The sequence below is a fragment of the Fukomys damarensis genome, unplaced genomic scaffold (genome assembly GCF_012274545.1).
Source record: "Fukomys damarensis isolate Sample0158 unplaced genomic scaffold, DMR_v1.0_HiC HiC_scaffold_7, whole genome shotgun sequence".
Lineage (NCBI taxonomy): Eukaryota > Metazoa > Chordata > Mammalia > Rodentia > Bathyergidae > Fukomys > Fukomys damarensis.
The window spans coordinates 21,702,285-21,710,169 of NW_022900919.1; the positions used below are offsets into that span (position 1 = coordinate 21,702,285).

Here is a 7,885-nt window from a genome sequence, read left to right on the forward strand (position 1 = left end):
TGTATATAGACTAATAATAGTATGTTATGCATCGATAGCAGCAACAGCTTTTCCAGGTTCTGCAGTCATCTGAACAAAATTATAGACATTCAGCACATTACATTAAAAAAAAAACAAAACAAAGAAAAGAATAATATCCAGACAACAGCAAAGTTCTATTGCTGTTGTGGTACCTGGCACCATTTTTTCTATTAGCCTCGTAATCATCATCTGGAAAGAGAATATTCTAGAGTAATATCATTAAATGTAGCTCTGATAAAGCATGGTCCCTACTATGTATCATAAAGCAGGTACTAGATATTTTACATTCATTAAGGTATGATACACAATAGTACGGAATTTCAAAGACACTTTTAAAGAAAATTCTTTAATGTTTCAACAGTTTGTTTAATCCTACTAGTTAATATCAGTTTACTCTCTTAACTGTATCTCTTTAATTTGCTTGTCCCTTTGAAATTAGAATAGAAAGCTCTTTAGGACTATAAGTCAGCATGGTACAAAAAGCTCTTGGTTATCAGTTCCTCAATCTTTTAGCAGTTTTCCTATGTTGGGACTTTTCCAAAGTAAGCATGGTAACTTAAATTAGCCTTTCATTTTTCCTGGTATTTATTTTCTCTTTTGTCCACACCAAAAACAATATGAAACAAGATTTGTAAATAAATGACCTTGTTCACAGGGAAAAAACTGTTGTTCTCCAGCAAAATTGGGTCATGTCCCTTAGGCCAAGAGAAAGATTTCATCTTAGTACAGTTTTCTTGGTAGCGTCTCAGTTTAATGGTTCTTGAATGTTTAAAATGTATTCTTATCAAGATTTTAGTAAATATCAGAATAATATACCTATGATGAGTCTAAGAATTAGAAATGTATAGTTGCAGATTATTAAGATTTAGTCAATCCATTGATAATCTGGGAAGATATTCAACCATAAGTTGAGAAGGAGCAACTAATTTGAATACATTGTCTTCAAGTTCAGAAATTTAACTATCATTTTTGTAGTGCTTTTGGACGCAGCTGTAGTGCTATTCTTTTTACTCTAAAACTTCTTTTTTCCAAAGGTTTCTAAATCCAATTAGGATTGTACCTTCCACGAAGCATGAGCTGTGAGGACACTGGGGAGACATGTTACAAATGGAAGAGAAAATATAAAGTGACGGTGATATAACTTGAAAATGGACAGGGGTGATTTGTACGACTGCACAGAAAGAAAAGTGAAAATCAGAATTAAAAATTACATTAGCACAATAAAATATTAAATAATCACAATATAAAAATAAAATCAGTCATGGGAAGGGACATCTATAAAAGTATTGTTAGTAACACAAAAGACTAATGAGGTGATTATAAGAGAAAATTATGGACAGATTGATAAAAAATTATGGATATAGAGAAAGAGAGGTGTAACCTCAGAATTAAAGGCATTACCTTGATGAGAGCAGTATTCAAAATCAAAGTCTGAAAATAAGCAGTAGCACTGGAAATAAAATGAATTTTTTATAAAAAGGCATAAAATAAAACCAATAAATATACATAAAATAAGTGCATATTTATTTAACATGTAGATACAGTTTTAGTAATTGAATATTCCATCCAAAAGAGCTCACCATTTTAAGTCAAAATTGATGAAAGAAAGAAAACACAACTAAATATATCATCACCATAACTTTACTTCAAATACTAAAAAGCAAAGCAAAACAAGCAAAATTCTGTAAGTTCCAGAAAGAAAAATAAAGCACATGTAACAAAGAATAAAACCAGACTTCTCTGCAAGTCTGAAAGCCATTGGTTAGTGCTGCATGTCCATAGTTTTGAGAAAAAAGGAGTGTGTAAATAGTATTACCATATCAGCTGCACTGTCTTATTTATGTGAAATACACAGGTTGAGTAATATGCCAACCATATATGTCCTTCTTGAGAAAGCAAACAATTAAATAAACCATAGCCAACCTGGAGTTAAAAACTCATACATAAAAAAATTACATAAGGACTGCAATTTGTTATTTATTTTTAGATTTGTGAAATATGAACAAAAATGAAAATGTAAAGATGTTTAACAAAACTTTTTAATACTACTTTTAAAAAAGAGCAGGCTGAGAAGTCCCTCTTCTGGGTACTTATGTGAGAGAAATGAAAATTTATATTCCCACAAAATGTGTATGTAAATGTTTTTATAATATGAAGGCTTTTTCCCGTAATTTTCTCCAAACTGGAAACAAATATGCAAATATGATTAATAAACTGCTGTGCACACAAACAGTAAACTACTTACAACTTAAAAGATGCAAACTACTTATATATATGCAACAAGAATGAATTCCAAATGTATTATGCCAAAAAACTGGCCTTTAAAAAATACATACTGTATGGTTCTGTTTATATCATATTTTTGGAAAGGACAGATTACAGGGGCAGAAGACAGTGGTTGCCAGGAGCCAAGAGCACGGTAGAGTTGACCACACAGGGAAAGATGATGGTATTTTTAGAGGGGATGGAACCCTTCCAAGTATTGATTGGTGGTTACACTGCTCTGTGGGTTTGTCAGAACTTGAACTGTATTCCCCTCCTCCATGAATTTCCGTATGTAAACTTCAAAAGTAGGAAACAAACAACATTACCACAATAGACAGTAGCTGTACAATGTGAATGTATTTAACAAATACTGGTCTATATTCTTTAAAAAATGCTTAAGGAAATGCAAAGGAACTGAAGTTATCCCATCCCTATTATCAGATCATAGTGCAATAAAATTGGAAATCAATGCCAAAAGAAACCACAAAAACTACATAAATAGATGGAAATAAGACTCTTCCTGAACAACCAATGGGTCACAGGTGAAATTAAAGAATCAATTAAAGAGTTTCTACAATTAAATAATAATGCCAATACAACTTACAGAAACTTAGGGGACACAATGAAAGTAGTCCTGCAAGGGACACTTATAGCGATGAATTCACGTACTAGAAAAATAGAACAAGTTCAAATAACCTAAAGTTGAACCTTAAGGTTCTAGAAAAAGAGGAGCAAGTTAAACTCAAAGTACATACATGGGAGGAAATTCTAAAGATCAGAGCAAAAATTAATGCAATTGAGATTGATTAAGAAAACAATGCAAAAAATCAATGAATTGTAGGGTTGATTTTTTAAAATAGTAAATAAAATTGACAAACTCCTGACCAACCTTATCAAAAAAGGGAAAGAAAAGACTCAAGTCCATACGTTGAGGAATGAAAAGAGTGAAATCACAACAAATTCTGCAGAAAACTAGAAGATCATCAATTACTTACTTTGGGAACCTGTACTCTAATAAGATAAAAGAACACAGAAGTGGACAGATTCTTAGATATATATGAATTACCAAAGCTGAATCAAAAGATGTAAAAATTCTAAATACCCCAATAATTGTCAATGAAATTTAAAAAGTAATAAAAAAATGCCAACAAAGAAAAGCCCAGGTCCTGATGGATTCAATGCTGAATTCTACAAGAACTTTAGAGAAGATCTAATACTACTACTCTAGAACTCTTTAATGGAATTGAAATGGAAGCAATACTCCCTAAGTTATTCCTTGAAGCAAGCATTACCTAATACCAAAACTAGAGAAGCATGCAGCCACAAGAGAGAACTATAGGCCAATTTCCTTAATGAATGTAGATGCAAAAATCTTCAATAGGATAGTAGCAAACAGAATGAAGCAATAGGATAGTAGCAAACAGAATGAAGCAAATCATCTAAAAATTATATACCATGACCAAGTAGGATTCATCCCAGGAATGCAGGGAAGGTTCAACCTGCACAAATCAATAAGTGTAATATACCGTATTAACAGAACCAAGGACAAAAACCACATGATCATATCCATAGACCCAGAAAAAGCATTTAACAAAACCCAAATCCATTTATAATAATAACTCTACAGAAAATTAGAATAGAAGGTCTTTATCTCAATCTGATAAAAGCCATATATGACAAACCAACAGCCAACATCATACTAAATGGACAAAACCAGAAGGCTTTCTATTTAAAATCAGGAACAAGGGAAGGATGCCCACTATCACTACTCCTGTTCAATATAGTTATGGAAACATTAGCCAGAGGAATTAAATAAGATAATGAAATAAAAGAAATATGGATAGGAAAGGAAGAAGTAAAATTATAATTATTTGCTGATGATATGATACTCTCCATAGAAGACCCCAAAAACTCCACCAAAAGACTTCTAGATTTAATAACCACATTTGGCAGGGCAGTAGAATACAAAGTCAATACTCAAAAATCAGTAGCATTCCTGTACATGAATAACTCAACACTTTTCAAAGAGTATCCAAAAAAATGAAATACTTAGGAATCAATTTAATGAAGGAAGTAGAAGGCTTATACATTGAAAACTACCTTAGTCTGAAAAAGATCAAAGAGGATATCAAAAAATGGAAAGATATCCTCTGTTCTTGGATAGGTAGAATCAAATAGTGAGACTGACCATACTTCCAAAATTGTTACACAGATCTAGTACAATCCCAATGAAAATAACAAAGCACATCTCACCAAACTAGAGAAAACAATCCTAAAATTTGTATGGAACAAGAAGAGACCTGGAATAACAATAATCCCTGATTTGAAGTTATTACAAAGCTACCATAATAAAAACAGTATGGTACTGGCAAAAATGAAACTGAGGATCAGTGGAACAGATTAGAAGAAGCAGAAACAACTCCAAACACAATCAGCTACCTTGTCTTTGACAAAGAGGCCAAACTTCTTCACTGGAAGAAAGATAGCCTCTTTAATAAATGGTGTGGGGGGAAAACTGGCTTTCTACATGCTGAAGATTAAATCTAGACCCATATCTCTCACCACGTAATAAACTAAAATCAAAATGGGTCAAAGGTCTAAATTTTAAAACAAAAAGCACTAAATCTGCTGGAAGATAGAATAGGTAGAACTCTTGAAGACATAGGTGTAGGAAAAAACTTTATGAACAAAACCCCTGATCACACAGGAACTATTACAAAGAATCAGCAACTTGGATCACACCAAATTAACAAAAGTGTTTGCACAGCAAAAGAAACTACCAATAGAGTGAAGAGACGACACACAGAATGAGAAAAAAATTTTACCAGGAACTCCTCAGATGAAGAACTAACATCTAGAATATATAAAGAACTCAAAAATGGGTATCTGAAGTGAATAGACATTTCTCAGATGAAGAACTACAACCAGCAAATAAATATATGAAAAAATGCTCAACATCACCGATCATTCAAGAAATGCTAATTAAAACCACACAGATTCCATATCACTCCAGAAAAAATGGTTATCAAGAAATCAACCAATAGCAAATGCTGGTGAGTCTGTGGAGAAAAGGAACCCTTCTCCATTGTTGGTGGGAGTGTAAAATGGTGCAACCACTATGGAAATTAGCATGGAGATTCCGCAAAATACTAAAGTAGAGGTTCCATTTGACCTGCATTTCCCCTCCTAGGTAATTTCCTGAAAGAGCTAAAAGCATACCACAGCGATATATGCATACCCATGTTTATAGCAGTACAATTTATAATAATAGCTAAATATTGGAAACAGCCCATACACCCATCAACAGATGAATAGATAAAAGAAAATATGGTATTTAAATGTAATGGAGTACTACTCTACCATAAGGAAGTATAAGATTGAGTCATTTGTAGGATAATGGATGTACTTCAAGACCATAATCTTAAGTGGAATAAATTGGACAAACAAGTCAAAATTTCGCATTGTTTCTCTTGTGTGAGAAACCCAAAGTATAAATAAGGAGCATACTGGAGGATAGATATTGTAAAATAGGAAGAAAATGTTTCAATGGGCAAGTTAACAAGGGAGGAAGGGGAGAGAAAGGAAGAAAGGGAAAAGGAAAAAAATGGAAACAAAGCTTTTTTAAATGGAGAGGCAAAGAAGGATTGAAGGGAGGGGAATGGGAAAAATGAGAAGAATCAAGATTTATTATGTACAGCTACAGATTTCCTGTGATGAATGTGATCAATATGTACAACCAATTTGTACAAATACAAAATAAAGTTAAAAAAACAAAAAAATGGTTAATATGGTAAATTTCAAGTTATGCCTATTTTACCACAATTACAAACTTTTAAATTCAAAACAACAACAAAAACAATGTGTACATAATGGAATACTATGTGATAATTGAAACAATTTTTTCTAAAGAATTATCAGTGAAATGGAAAAATGCTTATAATATGAGGTTAAAGCAAATATAAAACTGAATTAACAGTCGGCTTTTCAACTCTTCAAATAAATCATGGCAGAACCATTGGGAGATTAGAGGCCAGTGTTATGAGATAAAGATCTTGCTGAAGGAAATTTGGATGACTGACTTTCCAGCTCCAGACTTCTCAAAAGAGTACTGGTTTCCACTTTCTCCTTTTGTTGTCAATAAAAATAGGATCATCAGAAAGTACCTATGGGGAGCAGGGTTAGTTGTATATTGCTGATGACATCAACCATTTAATGTAGGCTCAAGAATAACATTTTTAAGGTAGAAATACTTCATTAAGCTTTCTAAACTTTGCTATAAAATATTAGAATAAGACATGTAGCTGGATGCAGTGATGTATGCTTGTAAGCCTAGCACTTTGGGAAGTGAACGCAGGAGGATCACAAATTCGAGCCCAGCCTGTGCAGTGTAGTGATTTATGGAGACCTTACCTCAGAATTTTAAAAAATAAAGATAAAAAAGACCAAGGATATGCTCAGTGTGAAAGTCTTGTATTCAATTTTCAGAATGACAAAAGAAAAAAGAAAATTAACATTTAAAATTTTTCTATTCTCACGAGACTAAATATTTTAAAGAAGCCCATCGTTCAATGATTTCATCACTGTGCAAACATAGAATGCATTTGTACAAGCACACATGGCTAGGCTGTTACCTGGTAATAAAATCTTAGGGGACCCTCACCTTCATGTACATGGTTTGTGGAAAGAAGCATCATTAGGTGGTGCATGGGCTTATAGTGTCTGTTGACTTTTAATTCAAGGGTCTGATTTAAACCTATGTTTAGATTTCCTCATTTCAAATTTGCCATTCAATTGACCAGGAAGACATAAAAAAAAACAAAAAACAAAACCAAGTATGTAATACCATGAAAAACTGGGAAAGGTGCCATTAATACATCTTTTTTCCCTGTGGAGTTTATGTAGAATATAGAGCAGTGAACACTGAACTGAGGAAAGTACCTACTGAATGGAATTTCAAATATTCAAAGACCAAATCAGCCTGGAAAGTGAGGAGTAGGGTCCCCAAGCTGGAGGGGAGGACAGGTCATGTGGCTGGTGATCATTTCTGGAGGATTCTCACACTGACGGTATTGGCATCTTGAGAAAGACACCCCAACACTATTTCTTAGAGTTTATTTAGTGAGGCTGATGGCTGAAATAAAGTAGCAGTATTGCCACAAGCAAATTTCTAACAGAGACAGTTGTATTAACTGGAGAAGGAGAACAGAGAATAAGAATACCCAGCTGACCTGGGCTGCTTCAGGCAGAGGGGGAGGGAAGGCCCTGAGAGAACAAGCTGCACAAATGCTTCTGCTTGTAACTTGTCCTTCCTCATTGAAAAACATAACACAGCTGTATGCACTGAACACACACACCCACAACATATTAATTTAAGTGGTTACATGGGCCCTGGACTAAGAATCACATGTGAGTAATAAAGTTAGTTATTATTACATTAAACAGCTGCAGAATTCCCTCTTTATTTAGTATACACTTCTACAGGACTTTTCACTCCCATAACCCATGGAAGTTATTTTATTAGAATTTAAACCTTGAAATCTTTGAGATACTTTGCAATAGTAAAAAAAAAAAAAAAAAAAAAAAAAATTAGGACCATTAG

The 7,885-nt window shown here is 33.3% G+C and overlaps 1 protein-coding gene across 1 annotated transcript in view; it reads left to right on the forward strand.

Moving 5' to 3' along the window:
* Nucleotides 1-7,885, forward strand: part of Adamtsl3 (ADAMTS like 3) — a 353,079-nt gene that overhangs the window by 113,970 nt on the left and 231,224 nt on the right. The window lies entirely within an intron of this gene.